The sequence below is a fragment of the Psammomys obesus genome, unplaced genomic scaffold, assembly GCF_907164565.1.
Source record: "Psammomys obesus unplaced genomic scaffold, mPsaObe1.curated_primary_1811, whole genome shotgun sequence".
Classification (NCBI taxonomy): Eukaryota; Metazoa; Chordata; class Mammalia; order Rodentia; family Muridae; genus Psammomys; species Psammomys obesus.
In genome coordinates, this window is record NW_026596069.1 from 2,407,556 (window position 1) to 2,428,338 (window position 20,783).

At 42.9% G+C, this 20,783-nt stretch overlaps 1 long non-coding RNA gene across 1 annotated transcript; it reads left to right on the forward strand.

Moving 5' to 3' along the window:
* The first annotated feature begins 322 nt into the window (after window positions 1-322).
* LOC129690198 (uncharacterized) lies at window positions 323-15,916 on the forward strand. The gene is made up of 3 exons (XR_008722235.1): window positions 323-567; window positions 11,393-11,607; window positions 14,657-15,916. It is a non-coding gene; the product is annotated as an uncharacterized LOC129690198 (long non-coding RNA).
* Window positions 15,917-20,783: the final 4,867 nt, after the last annotated feature.

Here is a 20,783-nt window from a genome sequence, read left to right on the forward strand (position 1 = left end):
CTCCTCTCCAGTTTTAAATCCAATCCTACCTGTTCTAGACGCCCTTCCAGTTTGTCTAAAGCTTGGGACCAGCTCTCTACCTTGCATTACCTGTCCATCATGAATTTCTTTGGGTGTTAAAGAGTCTAGGGTTACAGCAATAGGGGGATGTAAACTCTTGGAATCCATGCTCTAGCGTGAAGGAATAGACGAAACAAAAACTAAAAATCATGGTAGTAATAAGGAACAGGAAGAAAGCAAACCAGAACAACAGTGTCGAGCAATCCCTTCCTACAGGTAACATATGACCCTAAGACTGACGCCATGGAAAGATCCTGGGCCAGCTTTTGAGGGGGACAGAAAAACAGGGCCTTCGGGTGGAATGAGTTCAGGAGGGAAGAGGGACAGGAAAAGTAGGCTGCGTGGGCAGTGGTAGAGGGTTCGAGAAGGCGATGTTCAAGGGCGTCCAGGCTGTGGTAGCAGGCTGGACTTAATTCCAAGTGGTCCCTCTAACCTGTTGAACGTCCGATCTACGACTCGTCCGGCTTCAGCTCCTCACCGCATTTCTACCTGTGGATCCGACTAGCTGTAAGACCTTCCATTTGTCTTTTGCTTGTCTAACTTCTTGTTATCTGTCAGGTTTGGGTTTAATTGCCACCTCAGAAAGGCCACTGAGTCACCTTGCCGAAGTAAACCCACCTTCCTGTCCTGTGCATGACTCATCATCATCACACCTTGTCATTTCGTCCCTGGCACAAAGGATGTTTTTGAACACCGTCTACTTTGTTTTGAGACAAGGTCTCACTGTAACCGGGGCTGACCTTGAACTGGTGATCCTCCTGCCTTAGCTCCCTCAGATGCGCAGTGGTCATCTTGCTCTTACCTCCCAAGTACAGGTTACAGACATGTGCTACAGTGTCTGGTTAGGTCGCTCTTTAAACTATATATTTATTATTTACTTACTATCTCCTCATTAAACAGTGAACTCCCTATGAGGGGGAAGATGTTTGTTTCTACCACCACAACTGGCAAGGGTGGTTGCTCAATAAATGTCAGAATCAATGAATGTGGAAATTTGACTCTTACATAATTAGTGGTATATTGTTTTTCACCTACTGGCTCTTAAAACTAAATGTAAATCACTTTTTATGTGTCAGGGGAACAGATCAGTAGGCAGGTATTATCCTGAATATATTTGTAGAGGTGGGCAAAGGAAAGATTAAGTTCTTGAGATGTCTCCTGTGTGTCTATTGTACTATGGTGGATCCTTAATCTTTATCACAGCCCATCTTGGGAGCCATCTTCACTGTGGGCAAATACAAAGTCACTTGACCGAGAACATTTTAGGAGATAGTGCTGACCCTTCCCATTTAGAGGAAGTGGATGTGGGGCCTTATTTGGCACTTAACTCTGTCATTAGCTTTGATTAAATACCTGAGCTGCTGCCCATTCTATGCCACCCTTGCATGGATTCCCACTGAGGTCCTGACTGAAAACTGCTGCCCTTCTTTTCTCTCAGATTAGGGCAGCCCTCATTTTACCTTTTTTGTTTCTAATTTTTTTTATTTTTATTAAAAACTGATGTATATTTTCAGTGTAGGGAAAGAAGAAATGCCTGAAAAATGGAGCAGAGTCTAAGCACCAGTCATATGTCTTCGTTAGTTAGAATGGGAGCACAATCTTATTTGTGGGGTCCATTCAGTCCTTACATGAGGTAAGAGATAGACGAAATTCATGGTGACCTCTGCTACCCAAACTCTGTCAGTCCATATGTAAACCAAGCGAGTAGATGGGACAATTTACAACTCAACTCTAGTCTCTTTCTCACCGTGGTGAAATCCTTGGAGCAAATCATGTAACCTTATGTTTACTGTCTGCTGTAAGTTGAAAGGTTCAGCTCTAACCACCCGAGAATGGGATCATAATTGAAAGCAGGATCATTAGTGATAAAACTAAGTTGAAACTGAGTCAAGAATGGGAAAAGTGACTGAATGAGTGTGTCTGTATAAGAAGATGATCTTGTGAAGACAGAGGCAGAGAGAGATTCAGGAGAGGACAAGGGCAGAGACCGGAGAAAGGCAGCAGCAGGCCAAGGAAAGCCAGACGTCATCAGCAGTCCGTCAGAAAGTCAGATGAGGTGAGCCAGGATCTGCTAGCCTCTTGGTTTCAGACGACGCATGCTCTAGTGACACCCAGTTCCTGATGTATGTCCTTCAGAACCCTGACTGCACTCACTGGTTCATGCTGCCCAGCCTGTGATACTTACTTTGGTGGCCTAGGAAATCAGCGCACCACTTTATGTATGTGGCAGAGCCTGGAATGAAGGCCAGCGAGGAGGCTGTGGGGCTTCTGTAAAACTTCATGCTAGTCACTAAAGCAGTAGTTTATCTACAAACAGGATAACGACCCCCTGCCTGCTTCAGAGATCAGTAGTGGTAACAGTATTTTAGTCAGTGATATAACCAGAGAGTCTGACAGATACTAAGAACAACAATGTGAAACACAGGGTTGGTTTGTCCTAGGGTTTTTATCGCTGTGAAGAGACACCACGACCACAGCAACTCTTATGAAGAAAGAAAAACATATAATTGGGTCTGGCTCACAGTTCAGAGATTTAGCTCATCATTATCTTGGCAGGAAGCAAGACAGCGTGCAGGCAGACACGGTGTTGGAGAAGTAGCTTAGCATTCTATATCCAGATGCTCAGGCAGCAGGAAGAGAGAGTGACACTGAGCCTGGCTTGAGCATCTGAGACCTCAAAGCCCACCATAGTGACACACTTCCTCCAACAAGGCCTATGGGGGCCATTTTCATTTAAACCAACACAGGGTCCTTGCCACAGTGAATTCTACAGCGTTACCGAGAAGATGGCACTTTACTGTGAGAACATCACCAGCAGATGACAAGTGTGTGGCTTGGGTCTAACCTCTGATGCTGAAAGGAGAAAAGATCCTGTGAATTAGGACGGAGGAGGGAACTTCATGAAGAGCCTTCACAGAAAAAGAATTTCTTCGAAGGGTCTTAGGTACCTATAGGACTGCCACGTACCCTATCATTGCTATGCTCGCAATGGGTCCATGAAGGCTCTACTGTAGTCCACTGCTGGATGTAGGAACCTAAACTGAGAGTGCACTATCTCATGACTTAGAAGTTCAATACTGTTTCTGATGCCCCCAAAACTAGATACAGCTATAAACACGGACACTCATCCCAGTGTAATGGTATAGAAGGTCACCTTGCCTCACAGCACTAGCTTTCAACCTCAAATGATTGACACAACTCAGCCATGCATTAGCCCCGAAGTTTCATGCTGTCCAACAGGAATACAATACAACGCAGTACTCTTAAATGTAGTTTAAGAGTTTTAAGAGCCACATTAAGAAAGGTTTTGTTTAAATCACAAGTGAACCCCCAAGTCAAAGCTCAGGGAACACTGTGGAAGAGGGGGCAGAGAGATCGTAAGAGTCAAACGTTGGGGAGGACTGGATAAAGCTTCTGGATGTCACAGGACTGCTGTACTCACGAGCTCACGGTGGCTGTGGTTATCGGGACAAGGTCAATCCAGTCAAGATTCCAGCTTGAAGCAGGAGGAGCTCATGAGCCCTGACCCCTAGCTGGGGGGCTGTTGACAGTTGATAGCTTCTACGGAAGAGCAAGTCAGTGCTCTTTTAGGGTGTGGCTCATGGTAGGGTAACTCCACGGCTCCAGTGGAAGGCCTCATGTCCTTGAATATGAAGGCAGCACAAATTGGACTTGATGTCTTATTTTAAAAGAACAAAAACCAAAGTTAGGAGGGGCCTGAGGGTAGGGAGTGGATCTGGGATGAATCCCAGATTTAAGAGTTAAGGGAAGAAGTTAGGGGTGAATATAATCAAAATACATTGTATGCACGTATGAAATTCTCAGAGAATTAATAAAAATATATTTTAAAATAACTGCGGAATTCTAACTATGTATTTTATTGTACTGTATTTTTTGGTTTTTCAAGACAGGGTTTCTCTGCATATCCCTGGCTGTCCTGGAACTCGCTCTGTATACCAGGCTAGCCTCCAACTCAGAGATCTGCCTGCCCCTGCCTCCCAAGTGGGATTAATGGCCTGCCCCACCACTTCCCAGCCCTAATTATGCATTTTAAAGATTTTAATTATGTGTATATGGGATAGGATTGTCCACAGGAGAGCAGTGCTCCCAGAGGTGGAAGACTTCATCGGCTCCCCTGGAGTTGGTGGAGATTCAGGTCTGCTGCCCAGTGTGGATGCTGTGAACTCTGGAAGAACATTATGAGCTCTTCAGCCACTGAAACATCTCTCTAGCCACCTGACAGTGTATTCTGTTTAGCTCAGTATGTCCAGATACATTTCAACATGGACACTAGCCCCATTTCATGCGCTTAGGGGTCATGTTGATGAGTAGCTGTCATATTTAGTAACACAGCTCTAAACTGATCCACCAGGAACATACGGACTTTCAGTTTCAGTAGCAACAGGTGGTTTCTACTTCATAAGAAGGACTGTAGGCATAATTCAAATGCTAGTTTCTGGACCCCCATATCTGACTGCAATTCTTGTTCTGAGAATCTCCTCTCTCAATGTTGTGTAAAACACTGTTCCCCAATTGTCTCCTGGTGTGACAATAAAAGAGTTTATAGCCAGTCAATGAGTAGGGGAGAAAATAGGGCTGGACTTCCTGCCAGCCAGGGGAAGAGGAGTTAGAGGAGGAAGTAAGGAATTCAGCCGCAGGTCGATGTCCAAGAGAAAGGAGCTGGAGCTGAAAAGCCACAAAGGGCAAGTATCTCTGAGATGTACTCTGGGAGGAATCCAGATTAGTTTAGAGGGTTAAGAATAGCGTGATAAGTGCTCAGTATTGTGTTGATTAAAAAATAACAGTCTCAATTATTTGGGTGAGAGCTGAGTTAAGAGAGAAATGGAGAAACAAACAATTTTATAAAAAATAATTTTAGCAAAGGGCAATTTCTTAAACAGAGGAAGAGAGTTAAGAGAGTTTTGCAGGTGGGAGATAAATTATAGTAGATGAAGGACCTTTACCATTATTTTTACCTATTTTATAAACTGAAGAAGTACACTGAAATTTAAAAGGGCCCTGCAAATGTAGATGATGAGGGGAACATTTGAATTAGAAGTTCTGTCTTCTATGAGCAGCCTCAGCCAAGTTGCCCTGCTGTGCTGTTCTTTTCACCTTCAGAAATGGGGATGATAACATCTACCTCAGGCTTGTTTCAAAGATTACATAAAATGGCGCATGTGAAAGAGCCTACCTCCTGGTAGATTATTCAAAGGTCTCTAGAGAAACAGAAGCAATAGTGTGTGTGTGTGTGTGTGTGTGTGTGTGTGTGTGTGTGTGTGTGTTGGAGGCCCAGGAAGTCTCATAATCTGTTGCCTGACAGCCGAAAGGAAATGCAGTGATACAAATCAGTGAGTCCAAAGGCCTGTGACTTGAGTGTCTCATGCGTATAAGTCCTGGTTTGAAAACACAAAACAGGAGAACCTGTGTGCAAGGACTGGAGCAGGAACATCTACACTGCTGAGGGGAATTTCTTTCAGTCTACCAATTCAAATGCAAATCTCCTCAGGAGACACTGTGGGCAAGCCCCCCACCACCACCACGGGCTTTCCACAGCCTAGTTAAGTTGTATATAAAATTAGCCATCATATTTAACAAACATTCAAGAAATGTTACTGAACGATGAAGAATGGTTACATGGTTAGAGTGACCAATACACTACAAAGAGGCTGAAAGCCAAGAGGAACTCTAGGATAACAATCCAGAAAAATGTGTATTTTAGGTTCTTCTAGTCTGTCTCAATTTGGACAAGTTGGAATGTGGGTTTCTAATGTGTAACCCATTTCTCCTGTGAGTCTGTTGATGGCCATCCATGTCTAGAGGCCACAACTTCTTCATAGCCTATAATTCTCCCTTGGTTAAAATAACATTCTTATTTGGTGGGTTCATGCATTTTTTTTTTTTCATTAGATGGCATTCATTCATGAGGGCATAAGTGAGATGTGGTTTCTCTCCCCCTCTCTGTCTTGGCGTCTCTGTTTCTTTCTGTCTCGCTCCCTGTCTCTCTCTGTCTCTGTCTCTTTTTGTTGAACTGAAAGCATCTAACCAAAAGCAAGAAAATCAATAATTTTAGAAGCTGACTGATGAGCATGACAACTATTCATGACATTGTTTTTACTACTTGTGTATATGTTAGGAAATTTTAATACTGAGGTTTTAAAGACATCTCAGAAGCTGTTACAACTGTTTACTTTCCTTCCCTCAGTTTAGCTAGTGTCAGCTTCCAGGTTTACTTTTTGATGAAGCTAATGGTGTTATGTGTCATAGAACATCACTTGCCTGGTGAAATGATGTGTACAACAGATATTATATGCAAGAGGTTTATTGGATGGAGATGGAGAGAAAGAGAGGAGAGAGACAGACACGATAGGGGGAGGGGACGAGATGCCCCAACAGAGAAAGGAGAAAAAGCAAGAGAGAGGAAGAGCAAGAGAGAGAGAACCAAGAGGCAGGGGTCCATTTATAGCTCCTGCCAGCTGAACCTCGTGGGCGACGCATGATGACATCATAGGTTGCTAGGCAACCCAGAAGCAGGCTGCCTAAATACTAACACAGGGGACCTAAGTTGATGGAAGGTATCTGAGTGATATGTTCATACATTTTTTTGTGAGACCTATAAAAGTACCATACCCGAACCACAGTTGGTTAAGGACATTATCTTTTCTTAGCATGACTCCCTGCCTGCCACAGCTGGTTTTTGTGTCAGGTGTCCTTTAGCGTGGCTGCAGTAATTTTGAGGTGCACTGTGAGAAAGGCAAGCCCGGCATGCAAATGTCTACTCACAGTCACTGCTGTGTGCAGTGTCTCACTGCCGAGTGTGGTGGTGGAGGAACTGCTTCCAGGATTTCTCTAATAGTCCAGCTCTCTTAGCGTTTTAACCCAAAGGTACAGAGCCAGAGGTCAGGCTCACATACGAAAGTTAAACAACACTCCTCTAAGCAAAATGCCAAGGAGGAGGTCTCAAGGGAAATTTGTAAAAAATAAATAAGCTGAGTGAAATGTAAATAAAATGGATCAAATTTTGTGAAACAAAGTTAAAGTGTTGCTCTCGGAGGGAGGTGTATAGAGCTAATGATTCCATCAGAAAAGATGGAAACTGGGCCGGCAAGATGGCTCAGCAGGCCTCCAGGTGTGGTGGCAAACACTTTTGATCCTAGCACTTGGGAGGCAGAGGCAGGTGGATCTCTGTGAGCTCCAGGCCAGCCTGGTTTACAAAGTGAGTTCTAGGACAGCCAGGGCTACACAGAGAAACCCTAAAGATGGCCCAGCTAGCAAAAGTGTGTGGTGAGAAGCCTGAGTGTCTGAATCCGAACTCTAGGACCACATGGTAGAAGGAGAAAGTTGATTCCTTCAGGTTGTCCTCTACCCTCCACTGCTGTGACGTGCTTACACTTCCTCATCTATACATTTATATAAATACATAAATCTTCTAGAGAAGAAAAGATCATATCAGAGAGTATCAAGATAATAGTCTATACTGTCTTCAGGATCTAGACAATGAAAAATAAAAATAAAAAGAATAAAATAACCCCAAAACAAGCATAAAGAAGTAATAAAGACAAAAGCGGAAATCGGTGTAATTAAAAGGAAAAACTACAGGAAAAATTAATGACAAAAAAGCCTGGCTAGTAAAGCCCTACCAAGCCTGGCAAAATAAAATGGAAAAGACAAAAATTGCCATTGTCAGTCATGAAACAATATTACCACAGTTCCAACAGCCATTGAAGGAATAAGAGAACATGGCAGACACAATCATACTTACAAATTCAACAGCTTTAGAAGAAAATCGACCAATTTATAAAACCCACAAATGACTGAGACTCAAACGAGATGACATAAGATAGTCTTATATCCATTAAAGGAATTGAACTTGTCATTAAAATGCTCTGGAAGAAGACAGATGGTTTCAAACTGAAGAACTCCAGCAAACATTTACAGAAGTATTACTAACTCTCTGCAATCTCTTCCGGAAGACTGGAAAGGAAGGAATACTTCTGTGCTCACTTTAGGAGGCCAGTGGGCTACTCTGATACCCCAAACCATACAGAGTACATCAAAGAATGCTAGAGACCAACATTTCTCCTAAACTTGCAGAAAGTCTCAACAAAGTGCTAGTGTGTCAAATATAAATGCATGTAAAAAGTACACAATATGGCCAAATACATAGCTACTATGTATCCTAACTACACATGAACCAATTAACATAACTACATTTTATATCAACAGGCTGAAGAAAAAAATTCACATAGCATCATTATCAATTGATGCAGAAATGAATTTGATAAGCTCCAACACTCATTCATAATAAAACCTGGATCTCCTTCAGCAAGTGTACATAATGGAAATAAATCTATGGCTATTGAGAATGAGAGTATGTTCTGTCAGTTAATAAGAGAATTTGACAAATGAAGACAGAAAGTGATGCACAAACCAAGACCAGGACATGACCTGGATCTGTCTTTGAAACTGGCTGGCCTGGAAGACCAACCTGAGTCACCCTGATTCTCTGCTCTCATCTCCACTTCAGCAATAGCCTTCCCTCCACTTCACCAAAGGGAAGCGTTTCTCACACTTTCTTACCACATGATCCATTACCCAACAGGCCAACAGAAGCAGGCATTTAACCTGAATCAACGCCCCCAGTCTAAGTATGCTGGTTAGCTCTTTGTCAACTTGACATAAACCGGAGTCACCTGGGAAGAGGAAACCTCAACTGAGTGACTGTCTTTATTGGACTGCATAGTGGGCATGCCTGTGGGAGCATTTTCTTAAGCTGATGATTGGTGTGGGAGATCTCAGTCACCCCTGGGCAGGAGGTCTTGAGTTGCCTAAGAAAGCAGGCCAAGAGAACCATGGGAAGCAAGCCAGAAAGCTGCATTCCTCTGTGGTCTCTGCTCCTGTTCCCATCTCCAAGCCCCTGCCTTGGCACTGTCAGAGACACGCTAGAACCTGAAAGCCAAGTGAATCTCTTATTACCACGTTGCTTTGGGTCAGTGTTTTCCCAGAAACAGGGAAACAAACCAGGGTACCATTTTACTAAGATACTGTCTTCTAAGTTTTTACTCTCTGTACTAAAAATTTTGATTAAGCAAAAAGGGCTTGGATGCATATTCTTCAGATACTTACATAGCTCCTGCTGGCAGCTTCATGACAGACCTTGAGGTAGACATAGCCAGCAAAACCAGGCTCACATTCCATAGAAACTATGAAATTATATGTATTTCTTGTAAGTGGCACTGTCTGGGCAAAATGTTATATAGCAATAGATTAGTACAGGAACATCTGAATTCCATTTCCAGCCAAGATGGTCCTAGAACAGACTCACAGTCTTTCCTTATGAAACCATTACTATTTTTATTATTTTCCTTTGTGTGTGTGTGTATACATTCACACACAAACCTGCCAGGGATTGAACAAAGCTTTGCCCACCGCGCCCATATCAACTTCTCATTCATTATACAATATACCATCCTTCTGAAATCCACCAGTTTCTGAATGTTTTCCAACTGAATCAACTGAATGTAATAAAGCGGCCAGAGAGGCTGCGCTTTTCCATCTAATGATAGAAAAAAAGAAAAACACTCCATCTGGATAGAAATTGATAATTAGCCATATCCAATTCCCGGATATCTGGCTTTTAAATGAAATGGAGCACAGTAATGTTTATTTCCCTTGGTTTTTACCGAAAATGCTATCTAATCCTTCCAGCCTTTAAAGAGAAAACACCAGTGCAGTTCTATTATTAAATTACTAAAACCTTGTCTCATTTTATATTACCATTGTAATGTATTTATTGAAAACAAAAAATGGAAGCTCAGAAAATCATGGGCCGGGGGTTGGAGGGAGCCTTATCATCTATGAAAATTGTGAACATTTTGATGACTATTGTCCAGGTTTACTTTTAACATAAATGGTGGCCCAGAATAACAATTTCCCTATCAGAAATAAACTTGTTTTATCTGACAAGATGGCTCCATGGGTGAGTCCACTTGCCACCAAGCCTGAAGACCTGAGTTGGATTTCTAGGACTCACATTTTGAAAGGCGAGAACCTACTGCCATAAGCTGTTCTTTGACTTCTGCAGAATGGCACAACACACATACTTGTGTGCATACACACCCTACACTCTCTCTCTCTCTCTCTCTCACACACACACAATAAATAAATAAATAAATAAATAAATAAATAAATAAATAGATAGATAAATAATAACTGTGAAAATGCAAAATTCACTAAAATAAAAATTCAAGGTCATCCTTGGCTACATAGCAAGTCCTAAGGCAGATTAGCCATGTGGAATTCTGTCTCCAAAAAACAAAAACAAAAACAAAACAACGAAAGAATAACAAACCCCCAGAACAGAATCCTTTCTTCTCTTAAGGAGTGTATAAGCTCATTTTAATAACAAACCCCCAGAACAGAATCCTTTCTTCTTTTAAGGAGTGTATAAGCTCATTTTAATGTTTATTTTTTAATGTACATTTTAGATCTGTCTTGCCATGAAAATATAGAATATTTTAATAAATGAAGTTTAACAAAGAAAATGAAACTATTGATTTCATTGAGACCCATAACCATGTCCCTGCATAGCTCATGGTTTGACTAATGACACTGATAATTCAACTCTAACAGCCAGTCTGAATAATTCAGGGGATGTCTGTAAGACCAACGCAGCAGCCTGAGAGTAGTGAGGTTCAAGGGCGAGACCCACCTCCTGTCCTTTCACAGTACCGCTGCTGCCCAAAAATTTGGGATGAGGAAGGGACCCTAAGAGTTGCATCAGGGTCTTCAGCAGGCGGAAAGTAGCTTGAAGAGGAGAGGTGACTGTAAAATTTGAGAGGTTTTGTGAGCTGTCTATCAAAGGCAGCCATCATTAAAGATGAAATAATGTAAGATTATAATTCAATAATTACGCTGAAAACAAAGCTAAGCGATTGCCTGAACCCATCAATTTTAGGTCAGCTTACTGCGTTTTCCATACTCCTGCTGCTCTTCCATCTGCTGTGTTTGTGTGAGAGGGCTGCAGGATGTGCCAGGGCACTTCTTTTCATGACCATGCTCAGCGAAGCCACTGGCATTTTAAAACTCAGGCATTTGCATTATGGATATCAACAAATGGTCCAAACCCGGGCTTTGGAAATTGTCTGGTGATGGAGAAGATGTTAATATTGTAAATTAAACTTAGACTCTGTCTTGTCTGTCACTGATAAGAATGGCACAAAGGATGGCAACATGCTCTTCTGGCATTCAGATACCATTGACAGATCCATCCACACTATTAACATCATTGACAAATGAGTCAAGTTTCAACACTTGTTTTCTGTTTGCCCAGCTTGCAGGAGATGCCTGCTCCCACGGCTGATCCTCTGTGGCACAACATCCTCGGATGAGAGAAAATGTAGAAGGCACAGGACTCAGAAGAGGGGAAAAGAATAGCAGAGAAAGGAGGGGGAAAGAGGAGAAGATTCTATTCAGCTTTGACTTCCACCTCCTGTCACCATCTGCTGGCAGCTGTGTGAGAAGGAAAGCAAGCCAGTGTCCCACACGGTAAGCACTTCCGGTTTACACCTGTGTCAGGAGCTAGCTGAAGACTGCACTGCTAACAGGGGAGCTAAGAAGCCAGCAGTCTCCACCCTGGCCTGACCGTGATAGCCAAATGCTTTCTGACAAAATACGGGAATAAATAAAAAAGAAGAACGATTTATTTTGGCTCATGACCTTTAGCGGTTTCAGCCCAAGGTTTCTGGGCCCAAGGTAGAAGGACATCATGGAGGGAGGCAGGAGGTGTGTGGTGAAGCACAAAAAGGTCACCTGGCACACAGGGAAGAGACAGGACACAGTGGGGAAGCCAGGTCAGAGGAGAACTGTGAATGGGGCTGAGAATAACAACAGTAACAACAAAAGTGCCCCTACTGAAAGGAAGCCATAAATGCTATGCTCAGGGGCTCAGGGTTGACGGTAGATGCTCATGTGGATTCCATTCCTTGCCCGGGGTGGGGGTTGGGAGGATAAGAGACCTGGCAAGGGTCAGGTGTGGCATGTAGTGGTACACATTTTTAACCCCTGGAGGTGTTCTGCCCAGTTCATGAACCCCAAAAGAGCAGGAATAAACAGACTCTGCTGTAAGTACATGAGGTTCTTTTTATTGTAAATTACAAGCTGCAGCTTGGGCCCACACCCCCCATGGCCAAAGCAGTGGGAGCTGAGTACCCTGTGCCCAGGTTAGTTGGGTGATTTAAAGATTCTGGTCCATCCCAGCATGCCCAAGGCAGGGGCAATTCCTGCCTGGCAAGCATCTATTGATCAGAATGCTATATTTTTAATCAATTGGCTATAGGAAGATTCCCAGACCATTAATGATCTAGTGTCCCTCCCTAGGGGGATGGTCCAGTTTCCTAGCAACTGTTTCTCTAGTGGGTGGGGAAAGAATGCAGTAAGGCGGTCCTTCCCCTCAGGGTATTACTGTACTTCTTCACCTACCTAGTTCAGGCCTTAATAATAGCTGCTAATTTTTAATTTTTTTGGTCTCTCATTTCCCCCTTTCCCATGATCATTTGAAGACCCAATCTTGGGTCTTCCAGACATGACCCCTTGTATCTTAAAGACTTACCTTTTAATAATGGGATCTGAGTACCATTAGTGTATTGCTCTCAAGCATTTCTTTATGAAAACCATTAAGCAATTGAAAATACAAGGCCCAAAGATAAAAATCAAAATGAGTAGGGGTCCCTTCAGGGTGAATATAGGGGTAGCAAGCCAATGAGAACTATTATCCTTTTTCTCTAGTGTCTCTCTAGGCTTTTAGCCCAGTTGCTGCAATATTAGTTTCCATTTCAGCTAAGCAGATGCCCAAGATAATAGCTAATGCCAGGGAGCCCCTTTTGACTTAGCATTTTAGCCTGCTAGGTGGGATTTGGCGAAGATCCATTTTCTGGAGCTTCTTCAGTTCTGACCATTGGACCGTTGGCATTAGGGGCTAGGGAGGCTGAAATACCAGTCAAAGGCTGGGCAGTGGGGCAGTCACAAGCATCTGGTTAGTTGATCCACCCGAAGAGGCAGGGAGCAATCATGTCAGTTTCCAGGAAGTCCAGATTTCAGCTTGCAGTTGATAGCTGATCCCAGAACAGAGTCAAACAGGTGAAAATCTGCTGAGACAAATTCAGACTGGAGACAGAAGTTAACATTTGTCTATTAAATGGGAAAGACCAGGGAAAATCTCATCTGTGATCCTTTTGAGCTATGCCAAATCCAGGTCACATCCTGAAACTCATATGAAATTTTTGGTACACAAAAGGAAATATATATTCAGCAAATCTAATATAACATTCTGAGAGTAACAGGTAAAACTGCATCCCACTGAATGAGTATCAGTTAGCTGTTTGTTTTATAACCTGTATAAACAACTTAAGTGTGTCCACGGTAACATTTCTTCTGTGGGCATAGCTGTTGGTAATCAGGCACGAATGGAGCTTGGCCATTTTTCATACACTCAGCATCTACTTTTAGCCCCTATCTCCATGTTTACAGTGGAAAGTTAGGCAGAAATACATTACCAGGTTTAGTGCTAAATCCTGGATGCTTGGATTTTTCTTTATAAAGTAACTAAAAGGAATAGGTTTAAGATATTCCTTTGTCAAAGTCTACCCCAGAAATGGCAGCTATTAAGAACACCATAGTAAAGGCTATGGCTTTTGGGTCAGATATACACATTAAACAGATGTTTTTAACATGACAAGAAGCACCTTTAAGTCTATCTCCAGAAGACAACCGAAGGAAATTAAAATCTCAACCTAGTGACTGAATAATAAGCAGTCAGTGTTCCATTAACTTACCAGAACCCTATTGATCAATGCCAAAACTCTGAACTTCTGAAATCTTATAACATAAATACAACAGTAGCAAAGAGGGGAAATCTAAAAGAGGCAGTTCTCTCTGAGCTTGAGACTGACCCGGTCTACATATAGAGTTCTAGGCCAGGCCACCTGGGCCTACGAAGAGAGTCCCTATCTCAAAAACAAAACCAGCAAACAAACAAAACCTGGCAAGGTGACAAGAAGAGGGGAAAAAACAAGAGAGTTTGGCTGAGAGTATTTGTCTTCCTCCCGGTCCAGTGCAGCTCCAGGCACCTCCTTCTCTTCTCTGCGGCAGACAAACTTCCAGATAAGGTTAGGCAAGCTAGACCAAGGAGGACTTCTAGTTCTTCTTGATGGAGTCCCTAGAAGCAGCCACCCACCAGGGTGGTGTTCTCCTACGCCAAGTAGAAAGGAAAGAGAAATACGTTGAAGTGTGGAGATGATCACCACCTGAGCAGGGGAGAGGGACTCGGATTTCCAGCAAGTCGAGGAGGGCATGATGGGGATTGTTTTGTCTCTGGACACAATGACTCCAGCCCAGGTCCTAGGATGGGCAACGCAAAGGGCAGACATGAGGTTGAGTCTGTAAGCATCAATTGAGCTAGGGGTGGAGGCGTCGGCCTTTATCCCAGTCAGATGAGAAGCTTTATTACAGCCAGATGAGAAATGTTAGGCTGGCAGCAAGGACAGAGACATTTGGGGACACAACCAGATGTGACCATCTCTTCTTCTCTTCCATCCAGGTTTATCCCAATGGAGAGAAGAAGAGACTCTTCGAGGCTGTTGAACAGCAATTACGCTGAACTTAGGTTCAAGCAGACCGAGTTGAAGTCTTTTAATTGGGTTGGATATTTACTTCAAGAGACTGATTTTGAAAATGCAAATAGCTAGTTATCTTGAGAGTGGTAAGATGGAGTTTCCTCCCCTCGGTGAAAATGGGGGCGTTAGAGATAAGTTGAATTCCATGATAGAGAGAGAAACCATATCCACCGGAGATGTAGGCTGGGAATTTTAAACCCATCATGCTACCATATACTCTCTCTGAAGCCGTAGGTTTTGTGTGTTGTGTGGTCAGAAGCATTGCACAGATGAGAGTGAACTCATTGCTTCAGCCTCTGCAGTGTTCGTGGGTCCTGAAGAGGTACTCTTGCTACACTCGGTACCTCAGGGGGCATTTTACTTCCTGGGCCCCTGGCTTGGAGGTTGCAGCACTTTTCAGCCTCTCCCAGCAGTCTCAGGGATGGCACTGCTTGTTCGGAGGCTAGGACGCATTATCCATCCATTCATCATCTCAATATGACTTCAAAGGGGCCGAAGCCTTTATCAGACATGAATGGTATGCTATTGCTGGTCTGTAAATAACATGCTAGAAAGGTGGTACTTACTTCCAGGAGCTCACTGATGGCAACAAAGAGAGAAGCAGACTGACAGACGCCTCCTCATCAGAACATTTGATATGTAACCCAGGTCAAATCTCCCAAACAACTGACCGCTTTTCCTTCTCCCTTGATGACAAACGGCAGCAAGAGGCAGTGTACAAAGTCAGGGGGCAAGAGTGAGTCAGTAGGGAACGTGGCATTGAAGCAGGAAGGGCACGGCCGTGATGATGGAAAAGAAGCTGTCTAAACATCAGCTTGTCTGGGTGAAGGGCCGGGTCTGATCTTTCCTTCTCGACCCTGTTCTCTCCCTTCCTGCCAGTTAAAGTTCACAGTTACTACTACGAAGTCTCTCCTGATCCGAGGCCTTCTCACTTAGCCTGTGGGGATGAGCAGTGGGATAAAAACACTGGGCTCACGCTGGGAGCTGGGAGCTAAGGGACCGGGAAGTCAGAGACATAGGAGGGTCTCCATTTCCTTTCTCTCTAGCAGTCGGAATAAAAGGTTTAAAGAGAATTATTGTTTGAAGCAGAAAAGTATTGTCTGCCTCTGCTGAGGGAACTCTGTTCTTGCGTACCAATTCTGTTCTCTATCCCCAATACATACAATGTTTTATCAGCCTAAGATTCCAAGGAAGGAGGGGTCAGATCACCGTATGCTGGGACAGGCAATGGAGGATTACTTTAAAATGTGAGAGTCTTGAGGCTAGAGAGATGGATCAGTAGTTAAGAGCACTGGCTGCTCTTCCAGAGGACCTGAGTTTGGTTCCCAGCAACCCACCTGGTGGCTCATAATCATCTGGAACTCCAGTTTTAGGGTATCCAATACTCTCTGGCCTCATTGGGCACCAGGCACACGCGTAGTGCCCAGACATATTTGCAAGCAAAACACCCATATACATAAAACAAAAATAAGTAACTCTTTTTAGACAAAGTATTAGTTGAATCTGTTTATTGGTACATCCTTTCATTTTCTAAGCAATAGGTGTTTTCAAATATATTTTGCTTTGGCCTAATCCTTTAAAAATGCACCTGCAACTAAGCAATACATGAATTCTAAAATTGATTCCATTTCATAGCTGGTTTGCTTTTTTTTCTTTTTTTAAATGCGTCTCATAGCTTAAGATTCATGGTCCAAACCCTCTTACTTACCCATGCCATCTCAGCAAGCATTGCTAGCACAGCAGTACATTAATTAACACAGTAACTAACTTGAGAACAGCATCTTATGTTACAAAACCTAGCAGATGGGAGAGAGAGATGAGAAAAACAAAGCTTGCTTCAAAACAAGCTATTTTAAAAGCAGTTATTAAAACCGATAGTGACCCAGTACAAAGCGGCTGCTTCAGTTTCTTACTTACTTCTAAGAAATTTGCGTAGGGCCAGAAGTTTATGTCAGGCGTTTGCTCCTGGAGATTACGTAAGAATGAAACAGCTTTTGTCAAAGTCTACTCTGCTACATTGTCTCTATGTATGTTGCGGAAGAATCCTGATACGGACCTGCTTTTGCAGCTCAAGGCAAGGACCCTGCCTTTGCCTGTAGTAAAGACACAGAATGACCCGTTTGGATACCAGAATAAAATCCATTTGTGGTTGTGGTTGGAGACAGGTGATGCCCAGCACTGTTCCTGCTGATGGGACACAGAAAGGATGGTGGAAAGAGAAGAAGAAACATCAAATCCTGCTGGTGGGAATTCGAGAACTGTAGCCGTAGAGTACAAAGTTTCTTACTCTTGGTGTTTTCTGAAACAAAGACAAGCTTGTAGACAGACAAGACAAGCTGAAGAAAGACCTTTAGCTCCTCCACTGAAAGTTTCTGGTTTGGAGTTAGATAACCAAAGACTGCTAGGTCTTCAAGGTCCCCAAGAGAACCACTTATGTGGAACCCACGGCACTTGTTCTGTTGAACGTTCAGCTGGGGCAAAGTGGTTCAGAGAACTGAAGCAAATAGTCTAAACAGTTCTACCACGATACACTTTTGTTCAAAGGCACATATGACTGATGCAAATTGGGCTTTTCAGCTGATTTCAAATAATAATAATAAAAGTTGTTTGCATCGTGTTGTACGTATTGAGAACAAAGTGTAGCTTTTTGGAAAGGTACATTAATGAAGATGAAGTTGTCGGAATACATTTACACATAGAATTTTCCAGAGACAGATGACAGTGTTTAAAAGCTTTTATGCCAAAATTGCAGAATCAAGTATGAAATCTTCATGTATGCTAACATCATAGATAACCTCATAACAGTGACTTTTTTCATTGGGTTTCTGGGAAATGAGTAATATTCTGGACAACAAAAGGTTCTTTGTACCAATCAGTGTGTTTACCCTTCTCCAAATCCCACGGTATCTTTATTTTTTCCCTTGGTTTACTTAGCTGAAATTAATATTGAAACAAGGTAATAGCTCTGTACCAATGGACTCAGACAACTGCAAATTGAAAACATTTGGGAAAAATATTTCCTTTACTTAATACGCACCTTCTTTTGCCTTGTTATTATTTCCTGAACTATATGGTTTAACAACTATTTTTCGACCATCTATAGTGATTTAAAGTACACAGGAAGATGTCTGTAGGTTTTATGCAAATACTCAGCCATTTTATATATCACAATTGAGTGTCTGTGGGGCTCTTGTTTCTTACAGCTACTGGGGGACTATTTCAACATTAGATTTAGATTGGGCGCTAATCTGCATCAAAAGAGTCTAAACCCATGAGTTTCAATTTCACACTCAAACAAATAAGTTATATTCCTCTTCTATCAGTCAACACTTCAAATCATCAGCAAGAAAATGAGAGGCCTGTCCCCAAAAATGCTGTGCTTCAGGCTCCATCAGTGGCAAGCACTTCAGTGGAGTTGTAATAGGGAAGCAGAAGGAGAGACCACGTCAGTGAGTCTAGAACTTGTATGCCCTACATGAAACTCTATTTATATCCATAGAACTGGGTCTGGTCACATTCTTATGGTAATAGGGAATTTTTTTTCGCTAAAAATGAATATTCATAATAAATGCAAAATAATTTTATTTGCTTTACTTTTGTTTTGCTCAGCGTTTCTCCATGTAGTCCTGGCTATTCTGGAACTCACTTTGTAGACCAGAGTGACCTCAAACTCAAGAGATCTACCTGCCTCTGCCTCCCAAGAACTGGGAACAAAAGCACATGCCACCCACACCTGCCAAATACAATAGTTTTAATATTAGACCTTCTTATGAAAAAAAATTAACTTTTGAAAAGCTGTAGTAAAACATGACACTAATGTATTCACCTTTAAGATGAGCGACCTGATTTGCACATTCAATGACTTGAGCTGATTTTCCCAGAATACATCACAGAGTCAAACATTCTCAGCAGGCTAAGAATAGGTACCAAGCTGTTAGTAAGAGGGGTGCTGGGTGAGAAGTAGACCTGCCAAGACTGAGTGATTAAAAATGGGCCCGTGTAGAACAAAAGCAGAGATTTCTCGTCCCCCATATGGTATGGCATCTTACAACAGCAGCACAAATACTTCTGTGATTTACAACAGCGGCAGAATTCCTTGGTCTGGAAACTTAAAGCATAAATTCCACCCCCTCACCTCCATATAGAGCTATGGTGGGGATGGGTACAGCTCTCTTGCACATGGAGTCGGATAGAAAGGAAACACACCAATTTATTTTTGTTGTCATGTTTTTCTTCTTTCTGATAAGGCTAAGGAAAAGTATGTTGCGAAGAGAAATGTTGCATGGCTAGTCCCGTCTCTGGTGCAGATGGAGAGCTAGGAATGGGACTCAGACGGACATCTGACACACACAGTGGACACAGGATGATGTCTCTGCACTCAGGAATTATGAGCCGTAGAATACATTCTGGCTGGTGTGCCTCTCCTGTCCTTTAGGAACGCATAGGTGATGATAGATCACATATTTGAGGGAGGGATGGTGTGAGAGATGTCATCAGGAATGCAAAATATAAGTTATAGAATAACAGGCTGCCCAGCTATTAAGGAGTCCTGAAATCAGAGTAAGAATGACCAGAGGAGAAGAGGAATGGCAATTGCGAGGCTTCGTTGAGCAAGGCAGTGCAGAGTCGCTTTCCGCTGCAGTCCGGGCAACGGAGCTGAATTCCCGCCATCTTGCAGAGCAGTAGAGCTTTCTTTTTGTGCATACCAACCCCAACATACACAGGGCCCAGCCTCATGGTAAAGACTCGACGTTCCGGATAGAGCTTTGGGGGTTCTCCGTATCTTCCGCAGGTGTGCTGCTCACTCGTCAATCTCCATTCCCACTTCCATCTGCCTTTCAGAATAGGCTGGGAACTCACTGGCCAATGTTCTCGTACCAGATTCCTACTTGTGTGCTGAGATGCAAAGTCAACTCTTCCCAGTATGTGTGTGTGTGTGTGTGTGTGTGTGTGTGAGAGAGAGAGAGAGAGAGAGAGAGAGAGAGAGAGAGAGAGAGATCTATCTGGTAAGAAAAGGGTGGATGACCTTACTTCAGAGCAAAGTCGATTTTATTTTCACCCTGGACAAGTTGACCTGTTTGGAAGTGTGGTGATTCCCTAAAAGTATCTGAAGTGTTTGCTGCTTATCCAATAACTAGACAAACTCCTTCTGGATTATTTTATTAGAAACACGCCCATATGCTCAGGCTGATAACCTATCAATGCTATGTCATTTGCTTCCTCTGAGATAAGTTCCACTGGGGATGGTGGCTTCCGTCTGTTATTTCCTGCTTGGTGGGGTTTTTTAAAACGTTTCTGGTGTTGAAATAACAAAAGGCTCGCCCACTCATTTACTTTTCTTTTGGTTGGTGATAAAACATGTTCAAAATAATATTTGGTTGCTGCATGGACACTGGAGGTGGCAGGAAAATAGAGAAAGGAGAGGAGGTGTAGGTGGGGCATGGTTTGAGGAATGAAACCCTTGATCTCTTCCACTGAGAAGCTATGGTGCGGCCAGACACAGCCGTCTGGGTTCATGTTCTCTGTGGAACTTTGATGTCTTCGTTCATCTTCTTTAAAAGCTGCTTGTAGGCAAGGAAATAGACCCACTTTTCTAAAGATTTCTATTTTACTTTTGTCCGCATTATTGCTCATTTGTGAGCTTGGAGTCTTATAGTCAGTGACCTTTGCTTTGTAGGATCACACAAAGGACATTCAAACTCAAGGAAAAAAAATATTTTCCTAGGGGACCATGTTGACAGCTTAGTGGGTTAAATATTTGTACAAGCGTGAGACTTGAATTCAAATCCCCAGTACCCATGTAAAAGCTGGGTGCAACAGCACTGAAATCACAGTACTAAGGGAACAAAGACAGGAGGATCTCTATGCCTTTCTGGCCAGCCAGTCTAGCCTAACGGTGAGCTTCCGGGTCAGCGAGAGACCCTGTCCCAGAACACAAAGTCGTCTCCAGAGGATTCAACTCCATTTTCTGGCCTCTGCGGGCACCCGCCCACGCCTGACATACTCGAATAGACACACAGACACGATGGAAATACAGACAGACGGAAGCAT